Source organism: Otolemur garnettii, unplaced genomic scaffold (assembly GCF_000181295.1).
Source record: "Otolemur garnettii isolate 467f Iridium unplaced genomic scaffold, OtoGar3 scaffold00100, whole genome shotgun sequence".
NCBI lineage: Eukaryota > Metazoa > Chordata > Mammalia > Primates > Galagidae > Otolemur > Otolemur garnettii.
Window position 1 is genome coordinate 3,757,592 of NW_003852495.1, and position 13,873 is coordinate 3,771,464.

A 13,873-nucleotide genomic window follows, 5' to 3' on the forward strand; every position below is an offset into this window, starting at 1 on the left:
AAAAAAAAAAAAAGAAAGAAAAAAGGAAAAGGGAAAGTTTGGTAAAACTTCACAATACTTTAAGACAATAAAATTGTTCTCCAGGCTTTATAGAATAGCATGAGTATACTCAAATAACATCCAGTTTTCTGTGTTGTGATCTAAATGATAATCATTCATATCATAAATGACTTGTTAAAAATAAATCTTACCATTTATGCATTAAAAATTAAAAAAAGAAAGTTTCCAGATCCTACAACACCCTGGGGAGGTGGGGGAAGGCCTGAACCCACTGAAATTAGATTCCCTCCCTCCCCACTGGTGTAGGAGTTTAAGTCAGACAAAGTTAGTTAAAAAGCCCATGGCATTCTCAAACACATGCACAATATGTTTAACCATTTACCCCTGTGGGCAGTATTGATAGTATGCCTGACTATATAAGAGTAACCCTTAGAATTCATTAGTTATTCACTATGGACAAATATCTGTTTCATTCTTTGCTATCAAATATTCTCGCAGCTCTGATAAATGAGAGACAAGTTGTAGGCAGTATCTCTTCGTAAATCTAACTGTTGAACTTCTTAAAGGAATATATTAAAGGGGGAAAAATCTGTTTCAAATATTTTACAACTCTTTTTAGCTCACAGGGCCAGAGTGTGAGCCAATTCTAGAAGCCTTAGACCTGTTAGGAAGGAGGACCAGGGCTAAGTGGGGTGCAAAGTACTGGCTCAAAAGTCCAGCCTGGCCTCACACCTCTGCTATTATCAGGAGTCCCTTGTCACTGGGTGGGACTTGGGCAGCAGCCTCCCTGTCTCCCACCTCTAATCTGTCTTCCTTACAGCCAGCAGCCTTCCCTAAACACAAATGCCATGTCTAGGCTAGTCAAGACAGGGCCTGCCAGCATCCCTTTAAATCCTACCCTAAGTTCAAGTTCTTACACCTGCAACTAAGGTGAAGGAGTACAGACAACAAAAGGTAAACATCATGATCATCATACTTGAGCTGAAGCGAGCCTGGAGAAACTAGATAACTACATTTACACAGTGACTGACATATAAATAGAATTGTCCAAACCTGGACTTGAAAACCAGCATCCCAATTCCTCCGTCATCTCAGCCCATATTGATGTCTCCAACGTCATAAGAGAAATGTATGAACAAAAGTTCTGTGAAAAGGTTCTGAGAAGATCCTAGGTAGCAGAGAATACAGAAATGCAGATCTAAACTTTAGATTCTCTCTGAGGATTTGGGCCTCATGAGGATTTATATGGCCCAAATAACCTGAGGCATTGGGAGATGCAGTAGAGTGAAAATCCCACACTTCTCTCCACCCTGCCCAAAGACATCAAGCCCTATGCTTATAAATATTATCTTATTTGGGGAAAAAAAAAAAAAAGGTCTTTGTATATGTAATTAAGTTAAGGCTCTTGAAATGGGGAGGTTATCCTAAATCATTTGGGTGTGCTCTCAATACAATTTGATCTTCATGACAGAGAGGAAGGAGATTCCACAGACATACCAAGGGCAAGGTGATGTGACACCAAGCAGACAGAGATTTGACAATGCTGGCCTGAGGACTGCAGTGATGTGGCCACAAGCTAAGGAATGCCGGCAGCCAACAGAAGCTAGAAAAAAGAAAGGAAAAAATTCCTCCCTAGAGTCTGGGGGTCAAGGGTGTGGTCCTGCTCACACTTCGATTTTGGCAAAGTGATTTCAGATTTCTGGCCTCCAAAATTGTGAGAGAATACGTTTCTGTTGTTTGGAAGTTATGCAGAAAACAAATTTTCGTAATTTGTTAACAGCAGCCACAGGAGCAGAATATAGGGGATGGTGGGACATCAGGCCACTCATGAAGGAAAGGAAAGTGACCCTTGATTCATCACAACTGCTTCAGGTTCCACTGAACACATTGCACTGTAGACACACCCAGAAGCTGGATCCAGATTCTTTATTCCTTTTTGAGGAAGGTTGAGCTTCTTCTGTCATTCAGCTCACACTACAAAATTGATTTGGGTTGAAATGTCTATTATGAACCTGGGATTTTATGTAAGGAAAATTGTAAGTTGTCTTTTTGATACAAAAAGGGTCTATGTCAGACTATTTAATTAGCTCAGACCCTACCCATGAGTCACATAATTTTATAATGGATCACAAATTTTACTCCATTAATAATATTAAGTATTTAGAAAGAAATACCATTCTTAAAATATAACTTAAATTTCCAGGTACATGTTTTGTACATAAAGGGAGTAGTTTCAGAAAAGAGAATAAAATGAGGACAGTTCAGATGAGTATTTCTTTAGATATTATGGGGCATAATTGGGCAAATAATTCTCTTTCTTAGTGCTATTCTTCAACTGTGAGTCCCAAAATAGGACCAATGAGCTTTCATCCTAAGGGAAAAAAAATCAACACAAAACCAACCTAAAAAATCACCCCCTCAAATGATAATCAGTTAGTTCTTAGCATTCCCGTAGTGCTTAGGTACATAAAACATCATCCAATTATGTTAAACAAAATAGAATAAATACCAAACCTTTACTCTTCACTTCTACAAGTGTTTTCTGTAAGTCTGGCTCTGGAAAAATACATAAAAAATTTCAGTAGCAGAGATTATTTCATCTAAATCCTGCAATAGTAATACGTTCCCAACGGCCAGTGGAGACATTCTAGGTTTCTACTAAAGATACTGCTTGTTGACTTCCACTTTTAAAAACTGGGCTATTTGATGTATTATTAATAGGTTGTAGAACTTTTTTTATATATTCTGAAACAAGTCCTTTGTCAGAAATATGTTTCTCTGTCTGTGGTTTCCTTGTTAATGATGTCTTAGGATGTGAACTAATAAGCAGCAGTTGTATTACATGTATTTATTCACCAAATTTATTTTTGAACAATCAGAACACCAGATTTTGACAGATTAAAAAAAAAGCACCAAAAGTTGCTACACATCAATACCTGAGATGAGACTGAAGGCATATTCATCTATTAAATCTACACCTTAATGTTGAAACACAGGTAAAAAAATCCACAACACATTCTACAGAGTACAGTAAGTAGTGCTTTTTGTGAATTACAACCAGTTAAATGTAATAATGCTAATTACCATACAAAGAATACACACAAATTACACATAAGTGCATATAATACATCAAACATTGTACAGAGTATCATGCATGTTTAAATGGAAAGATATGCAAAGTGACAATCATTGTTCATTATATACTACAGGACAAGTTTCTTTGCACTGTTAAGTACTGTTACTTCATACTGTACTTTCTGGATGAGAACAAAATTATCAATTTGCAAATAAATAATTATTTACTGAGTTTATCTCAGCATAATGCAGTTAGTTCTCTATAAATTTTTTTAACTATAATAGAAAAATTAATGCAAGCTGAGAGCTATTTGTTTTATTTTATTATATGCCTTTGCCCAAACTTCTTGCGTGTCAACTTGACCACGTTTTAAGAAAACACATTTACTTTCTACTTATTTTTTAAGAAATCTATATTTTTGTCTTTGGGGGGAGTTACTAGCAGTAAAATAGGAAAGAAATGTGTTGAGTTTATGTTCAAACTTGAAAATGAAAAATAAACAACAAACTTTGAATATACAGAAATGTGTGCATCTTTTAGCAAAGACCATGATTGTCCCATGAATGGAATAATTCAGACTTTAATAGAAATTACATCCAGTATTTTAAATAAGCACAGTAAAAATGCAAGTCTTTACTTTTTTTTTTTTTTTTAAAAAACTGGAGTTAGTTCTCTTTCGATACCTTAAAAATAATTAGGAAAACAAAAGAGAAGTAGGGGGAAAATAATGTTAAAAAATATACTACACAAATTTGAGTTTATTAATTACTAAAAAATTATTAAGTAAATTGACTTTGATATATACAAATACAAGCCTCAATAATCTGAGGAAAAATGAGCACAGCTCTTAGGGAAGAATCCATGTCTTTCACAGAGTATTCATTAATAAGACAAAAACGTTTGGAGGTTAGTTTTTCCATGTGTCTTAAGAATGCAGCCACCACTTTCTCATAGAGTATTTTTTCAGAAACTTTAGCAAAACTTAATTTTCTACATTGTTGTAGCATTAAGTCAATTCTAATTTGAAATGAGAACTCTGAACATTAAGGGAGACCTCTAGAGCAAGAGTTCCGCAAATACTAAGGAAAACACCACTCAATATTTGCTTTAAATTTTTATTAACTAACCTCAAAGAAAAGTATTTGGGGCTAACTGGGAAGACCACACATAATAAAATATATAGTTACAAAATTGCAGGGCATTCCTTTATTTTAAGGCACAGTCTGTTTTATTCCAAATAATTGTAAGTTCAAGGTCACAGTGATGATACATATTCAGTTTTGGTCTGGTTTCTCATGGGTATGTTGCTACATTTATAGTCAGTCACAAGTTTAAGAAACTGTAGTACAATCACTTCAAAATAATATATTTAAGACATTTTTAGATTTAAAAAAAATGTAAACATAATACAACTTCCTAATTTATAGACATTAATAATTGGAGCTTTATTGCACTCCACAGTGAAGGAGGGGAAGGTTATTTCTACCAGTATTCTAAGAAATACATATTATATAGAAATCATGATTGTGTTAAATACAGGCATCTCTTACTTAGGATAAAATCATTCAATGCAGATGACAAACTCATTCTGGAGAACAATGTACCCTGAATTTAGGTCTTGTATAATATATATACAATTGCAATTTTGGCCCAGGGCCGGGTTTGAACCCACCACCTCTGATATATGGGGCCAGCACCCTATTCCTCTGAGCCACAGGCACCGCCCTTGTATATCATAATTTTACTAACACCACCCATACTCCCTACTCAATAGGGACTAAATCAGGGCCAAACGTTCAATATTTGGTTCTCTGTGCTGCCCTTTCTCTTCAAAGCTACTTATGCAAACCGTATCAACATTACTGGGCAGAGAAACAGTAAGTGGTATCAAATAATGAGAAAAACTATAATTGATGGATGGAAATTTCTTAGCATTTCTATGGGGAGAAGTTAAAGCACTTCAAGCAGATGAACACAATAGTTTGTGAGACTGTCATATTTCGACTTTTTTCCCCCATGAGAACCCGACCATATTATTGTTAACACTTTAGCATTAATATCTTATTTTATAGTATTTTCCATTAAGATATGCATTACAAGGTTTACTTCATTGTACTACTTCAGGTTCTAGTGGATAATTTCCCCCTGGGAAACATGTGACTGCATAAAGGGAATGAAATGGAAATATAAAGAAAACACAAGAAATTCCACGGTAAAAAAAATTTTTTTTTTCAGACAAAGTCTCACTTTGTTGCCCTAGGTAGAGTGCCGTGGCATCACAGCTCACAGCAACCTCAAACTCCTGGGCCCAAGCGATTCTCTTGCCTCAGCCTCCTAAGTAGCTGGGACTACAGGTGCCCACCACAATGCTTGGCTATTTTTTTGTTGCAGTTGTTTAGCTGGCCCAGGCCGAGTTTGAACCTGCCACCATCAGTGTCTGTGGCTGGTGCTGTAACCACTGTGCTATAGGCGCTGAGCCAAGTAAACTTTCAATTACATAAATGAGACACCTGTATTAAAACATCTGTTTTTATACAACAAAAATTAACGTTTCAATCCCAAAATGAATCCGAAGCAAGATTACTTCAAATGATTATTTCAATTAATTGCTTAAAGATTACTAAATTACTTTTACCCAGTAAAATCAAAAAGCACGACACAAAATATGCTGTATCAGACAAAACTATGCTATAAACGGAAATGTTTTCAAAGAAAGCATAAGGAATCTAAGTTTTCATGATTTATACATTTGTCATAAATCCTAGATGAAAAATACTGAACAGATAATTTTTTGCTTTAATTCCAGTATGCTAAAAGTTGTTCATTGGCACAAATATCCAGAGGTATTTTACAGTTTCATTTACTTTGGTGGCAAAGTGTATTTTGCTAACCATAAGGATACAGTTACATAGTTTTCAATAAGAACTTTATGCTAAAAAGAATTCAAATGTATTTCTTCCCCTTAAAAAGGAATGTAAAGTCCAATATGAAACAGAACAAGTGCAATATGAAATACAAAATAGGCCTATCATATAGGCTTTTTAATAGTTAATAGCTCTATGCTTTGTCTATAAAAATTTTTACTAGTAACATTACTGCTATATAAATATTAAAAACCAAAATAACGTTAAAAAATAGTATATGAACTTACAAAAATGGCTACTTTTAGACATGCTAAACTAAGATTAGAATTCAAATATGCAAACAAACTCAACACCAACTCATCAAAATATACCAACCAATACAGCTTTTCATAGTGTTTGAAGTTATAATGTATAGAATAAGTACAGATTGATTCTGAATTTTATATATATCAAGTCCTACATAAGTCATCAGAAATTAACTGTTACTTGATATTTTATAAAACAAACATTTTTGGCAGGGTAACATGCCAAACACTTTCAGAAAGTAGTGTACTTTATTTAAAAATTATCAACCAAAGACAATTTAATAAAGCTGTAGCTTTAGAATATCACTGAATTTTGAAAGATATGTTATCTCATCAATTTAAGATGTACATTTACATATTTTAGATGTCACATTTACTTTATTAGTGGAATGACAGCGTGTTCTCACAATTTCCAAATTTTATTCTGTTCTCAAAACTAAGTTTTTTTTTTTTTTTCCAGTTTTTGTTTTGTTTTATTTTGTTTTTTTGCAGTTTTTGGCCAGGGCTGGGTTTGAACCCACTACCTCTGGCATATGGGGCTGGCGCTCTACTCCTTTGAGCCACAGGCACTGCCCCTCAAAACTAAGTTTAACGTATAAAATGCAGTTTCCAGTATTTATAATATAACCTATCAAAAATGTGAATCCTTTAGCATGTACAGTACATACATTTGGATTACTCCGCTGACATTCTCTCCTATTATTTCCTATCAAAAGTAAAGAATGTAAGTTGCCTCACAGCTTTTCCTACTTCCTCAAGCTATTAAGCCTTATTGTGAAAGAATGCATGAGTAATGTATATAGATAAAACTTCATTACAGAATTTGAAATGTTCTTTGTGTTTCCCCCCACTTTTCCTACAGCTTTCAAGAATGAAACTGAAAATTGAGTTTTGCTTCCTTTTATTTCCCTTGACCACCTTCCATAAGAAGGAATTAATAAGCAGTACAGTGAAATGAATATATTATGTTAAGTGAGAAGGCTAAAGGGTTAAGAGAAATATAGGAACCAGATAATGAGTGGTAATTTGCCTCGTAGAAATTGACATGTATTGTGGAAACACATGGTTTCCACAACATCAGTGGTTAAGATAATCAACAACATGACAGAAAGGGAATTTAAAATATGGATGATAAAGACAATAAAGGGAATGAACGAGAAAATGGAAAGACAGAACCAAAAGATGGATGATATATAGAATATAGAAAAAATATGACCAAGATTAAGGAAATGAAGGAGACAATCAGGGAATGTAAAGATGCCATAGAAAGTATCAAAAATAGATTAGACCATGGATAAGAAAGAACCTCAGAGCTAGGGGATAAAGTTTTTGAGTTAACCCAGGTAGTCAAAGAGGCAGAAGAGAGAGAAAGCAGAACAGTCACTCAGATAACTATTAGACTCCATGAAACGTTCAAACATACAAATAATAGGGATGCCTCAAGGTGAAGAATATTGTCCCAAAGCAATGTAAGCCCTATTGGAGACTAACATAAATGAAAACTTCCTAAGTTTTACTAAAGATCCTGACACATTCCTTTTAGATGGATATCGAACCTTGGGTCATCTCAACTCAAACAGAGCTTCTCCAAGACAGATTGTAATCAACTTGTCCAAAGTGAAGACAAAAGAGAAAATTCTGCAAGCAGCCAGAAGTAAACACCAACTGACCTACAGCAGCAGAGCCTTTAGGGTGACAGAAGACTCTTCAACTGAAACATTCCAAGCCAGAAGAGAATGGTCATCCACCCTCAACGTTCTTAAACAAAACAATTTTAAGCCCAGAATTCTGCATCCTGCTAAACTAAGCTTCAAAATTGATGGAGAAATCAAATCTTTTGCAGATATACAAGCACAGAGGAAATTCACCACAAGAGAACCAGCTCTACAGGAAATACTTAGACCTATTTAGATCTACTGCCTAAAATGAAAATTAGGGCAGATGATTTATGTAGAATTCAGGAATCAATAGATTTAAGTTTATCTCATAATCTTTGTGTCTGCCCTACTTTTCCTAGAGCTGACTAACATAATGGACCACCAGCAAAGTAAACAGCCAGAAGCTAAAGATAAAAACTTAGCTTCCACAATGGTGGAAAGGATAAAATTACACAAAATTGGATTTTCACAAAATAAGATCAATAGAATTCCACCACACTTAACAATTCTCAATAAATGTCAAAAGATTGAATTCCCCACTGAAGAGGCACAGGCTAGCTGATCCAATGAAAAAGCACAAACTATCCATATGTTGTCTCCAGGAAATGCACATAGCCTTGAAGGACAAAAACCAAGACTCAGGGTTAAGGGATGGAAAATAGTATTTCAAACAAATGGAAATCAGATGAAAGGAGGGGTTGCAAATCTTATTTTCAGATACCAGATTTATGAAAGAGACCTTGCTTGATGGGTCTGAGCAATATGATATCCCATAACACCATAATAGCTGGGGACTTTAATACCTTTCTGACAGAACTGGACAGATCCTCTAAACAGAAACTAAACAAAGATACAAAGGACTTAAATGTGACCCTAGAAAAAATGGGATTAATGGACATACATAGAACACACCATCCCAAAGCCTTAAGAATATACATTTTTCTTATCAGTTCATGGAAAATATTCCAAAATAGATCACATCAAGATCTGATAAGATACAAGTCAAACTTCAGCAAAATTAAACAAATAGAAATTATACCTTATATGTTCTCAGACCATAAGGCAATAAAGGTGGAACTCAACTCAAACAAAAATGTTCATCCCCACACAAAAGCATGTAAACTTAACCTTAATGCTGAACGACAGTTGGGTCCAGGAAGAAGAGATAAAGGAGGAAATTGTTAAATTCATCAAACGTAAGAACAATGAAGACACAACTTACCAAAAACCATTTACTGCATTAGATGCCTAAGTTCAAAAAATAGAAAGAGAGTGCATCAACAAACTCATGAACCATCTTATGGAAATGGAGAAAGAAAATAATCTAATACCAAACCCAGCAGAAGAAAATAAATAACCAAAGTTAAATCAGAGATCAATGAAACTTAAAAGAATCATTCAGAGAATTAACAAAACAAAACGTTGGCTATACCCCTACTGCAGAAATTATTCCAAAATATTGAGAAGGAAGGAATATTCCCCAACATGTTCTATGAAGCAAACATCATCCTGATACCAAAACCAGGAAAAGATCCAACTAAAAAGGAGAACTTCAGGCTAATTTCACTAATGAATATAGATGCAAACATTCTCAACAAAATCCTAGCCAATAGATTACAGCTTATCATTAAAAAAGTCATACATCATGATCAAGTAGGTTTCATCCCAGGGATGGAAGGCTGATTTAATATATGCAAGTCCAGAAACGTAATTCAACATATGAACAGAAGCAAAAACAAAGATCATGTGATCCTTTCAATAGATGTAGAAAAAGCATTTGATAAAATTCAGCATCCTTTTTTTAATTAGAACACTTAAGAATTTAGGCATAGGCGGCACACTTCTTAAACTGACTGATTCCACCTATGACAAACCTACAGCTAGAATTATACTGAATGAAGTGAAACTGAAAGCTTTTCCACTTAAGAACTCGAACCAAACAAGGTTATCCTCTATCGCCATTACTATTCAACATAGTGCTGGAAGTTTTGGCCAATACAATCAGGCAAGACATGGAAATGAAGGGCATCCAAATGAGGGCAGAGGCGGTCAAACTCTTGCTCTTTGTCAATGATATGATCTTATTCTTAGAGAGCTCCAAAGACTCAACCACAAGACTCTTAGAAGTGATCAAAAAATAAAGCAATGTCTCAGGATATAAAATCAATGTCCATAAATCAGTAGTCTTTGTATATGTCAATAACAGCCAAGATGAGAAGCTAATCAAGGACACAATTCCCTTCATAGTAGCTTTAAAAAAATGAAATAGCTAGGAATATACCTAAAAAAATAGGTGAAGGACTACTACAAAGAAAATTATGAAACACTAAGAAAAGAAATAGCAGAAGATATTAACAAATGGAAGAACATACCATACTCGTGGCTGAGAAGAATCAACATTGCCATACTTTTGGTAGTATAGACATTGTCAAAGCAATCCACAGAGTCAATGCAATCTGCATTAAAATACCAACATCATACTATCAAGGTTTGGTAGAAATAATTCTTCATTTTGTATGGAACCAGAATAAACCCCATATAGCCAAGGCAATTCTTAGCAATAAAAACAAGGCTGGGACATCACTCTGCCAGACTTTAGGATATACCAAGGCCACAGTAATCAAAACAGCATGATATTGGCATAAAAATAGAGACACTGACATTTGGAACTAAATAGAAAACCATAAGAAGAAGCTAACGTCTTATAGCCACTTGATCCTTGATAAAACAAAGAACATACACTGGAGAAAAGAATCCCTATTCAATAAACGGTGCTGAGAGAACAGGATAACCACATGTAAAAGACAGAAACTGGACTCGCACCTTTCACCACTTACAAAGATTGATTCAAGATAGACAAAATATTTACATCTAAGGCACGAAACAATAAAAATCCTCAAAGAAAGTGTGGGGAAAATGAAGATATCAGCCTGGAGAAAGATTTTATGAAGACTTCTGTGGGAATTGCAACAACATCAAATATAAACAAATGGGACTTTAACTGAAAAGCTTCTGTAAAGCTAAGGAGACAATAACCAAAGCAAATAGGCATCTTTCAGAATGAGAAAAGATTTTTGAATATTATGAATCAGACAAAAGCTTGATAAATAGGATCTACAGAGAACTCAAGTTAATCAATGAGAAAAGAGCAAACAGGCTTGGCTCCTGTAGCTCTAGCGGCTAAGGTGCCAGCCACATACACCAGAGCTGGTGGGTTCGAATCCAGCCCAGGCCTGCCAAACAACAATGACAACCAAAAATAACAGAGCATTGTGGCAGGTGCCTATAGTCCCAGCTACTTGGGAGGCTGAGGCAAGAGAAATCGCTTAAGCCCAGGAGTTGGAGGCTGCTGTGAGCTGTGATGCCACAGCACTCTACCCAGGGTGACAGCTTGAGGCTCTGTCTCAAAAAAAAAAAAAAGAGCAAACAATCCCATGTATCTCACAGGGCAAGAGACATGAATAGAATCTTCTTTAAAGAAGACAGATGAATGGCTAACAAACATGAAAAAATGCTCATTGTTCCTAATCATTAGAGAAATGCAAATCAAAACCACCCTGATATATCACCTATACCAAGTGAGAATGCCCCATATCACAAAGTCTCAAAGCTGCAGATGCTGGAGTGGATGTGGAGAGAGGGGAACACTTTTACACTGCCCGTGGGACTGAAAACTAATATACTCTTTTTGGACAAAGTATGAAGAATCCTCAAAGAACTCAAATTAGACCTCCCATTTGATCCTGCATTCCCATTACTAGGCATCTATCCAGAAGGAAAAAAATCCTTTTATTGTAAGGAAGTTTGCACTAGACTGTTTATTGCAGTTCAATTTACAATTGCCAAAATGTGAAAACCATAAATGCCCACCAACCCAGAAATGGATTAACAAGCTGTGGTATATGTATACCATGGAATACTATTCAGCCACTAAAGAAGATAGACACTTTACATCAGCCACATACACTGGAGCTGGCAGGTTCGAACCCAGCCCGGGCCTTCCAAACAATGACAACTACAACCAAAAAACAGCCACGCATTGTGGCAGATGCCTATAGTCCCAGCTACCTGGGAGGCTGAGGAAAGAGAACTGCTTAGGCCCAAGAGTTTGAGGTTGCTGTGAGCCCTGATGCCATGGCACTCTACTGAGGGCAACATAGTGAGACTTTGTCTCAAAAAAAAAAAAAAAAAAAGTATACCATGTGCGTAAAAGTTTATGTATAGCAGAACATAGGCAGATACGTCCCTATTTCAGTAAATATATATGTGGTATGCCATGGGATGAGTGTGTGATCTAGTAAATTCTTTCTTCTCAGCTGAAACACACAAGTATTTTATATTTTATATCTTTTGCTATTTCTCTCAAACAAGTAAGAGCCTGCTATGTCTGCCAGGCCTACTATGAGGTTATCACTTCCCTTGAATGGTCTCAGTATGAGAAAATATGAATACTGAGCAATAGGCATGAAGCTGGAAAAGACAACAGTGTAGTCAAACAAACTTACAACCTTCAAAGATAATACCAAGACCCTCTTAAACTGATGCTGAAATAGCAAGGACCTGAAGAAGAACTAAGAAGTAAGGTAACTCTATGGGCAGTAAAACAGGAGTAAACTGCTATATGCAGTAACAGCTGAGAGGACGTAATGGAATCCAGAAGCAACGGCAGATAAAATGAAACAGGTTCTCTGGGACATTCCTAGGTACTAACAAGGATACAAGTTTACAATTGCAACTGTGGAAATCACTGGGATTTAAGTACTTTGTTTGAGAGGTCTGGGCATTTATGTTACACATTATCTAAAAGAAGGACTCTGAGCCAGGTGTATCTTAACCTGAGTTTCTCTATCCTAAGGCAGAGTATGCTCTTCTACCTTGTTCCATTACCTTCTTCCTACTCTTTTGTAGCTAAGAGTCAAGTGAAATCTTTTAATAAAATAGAAAGATTAGTCTTTTATTTGTCAAACAGTAATCCCAGAAGTCACCTGGGCAAATCAAGATTCCATTTTTAAACCTAGTGGCTGAAGTCTACAATTTATTCAAGTGGTTTGTTAATATTTAAGTTATCAATGGGGTAACAGCTGTCTATTGTTGTTATAGTATCAATATAATATTATACATCAAATGGGGCACTACACTTGATATATATGTTTTTTTTACACAGCAGACAAATGTGCAAACCTACAGTTGTTTTTGACCACTGGAATTTAGTTAATTAACCATGACCTCAGGCCTTTTTTGCAACCATGGGAGCAATTAATTAAATAAAATGGTACAGACTGAATAACCAACTGTTCCGATATCTGGATGTAAATCCATGTATCTGTGAGCATTCAACAACTGATTTCTCTAACACTATCTTCATATTCACTAAGTATAATAAGATTTATATTTGAAAATTAACAAGAAAATTTCATTACATTTTAAATTTGAATTATGTTTCTACCCATCAATATTTCATTGGTTACCAAGAAAACATGTCTCCTTACAATTCAAAGTTCTATTTTCATAGACACAAGAAGTGAAATGATCTACTCCATTCATTGTGGCTGGCAAAAACTGACCATAGACTGTGTGGAGCTACTTCACTTTTGAGATTAAACAGTTTTATATTTTGTCAATCTTTTAATACTTGTTTCTCAATTCATAAAATATAGAAAATTCAAGGTGGTGCCCATAGCTCAGTGGGTAGGGTGCTGGCCACATACACTAAAGCTGGCAGGTTTGAACCTGGTCCAGGACAGTTGGGCCAACAATGACAACAACAACGACGACAAAAATGACTGGGTGTTGTGGTGGGTGCCTGTGGCCCCAGTTACTTGGGAGGCTAAGGCAAGAGAATCGCTTAAGTCTAAGAGTTGGAGGTTGCTGTGAGCTGTGACACCACAGCACTCTACCCAGGGCGACAGCTTGAGACTCTGTCTCAAAATAATAATAATAAATAAATAAATAATTCAAAATATTCACCTT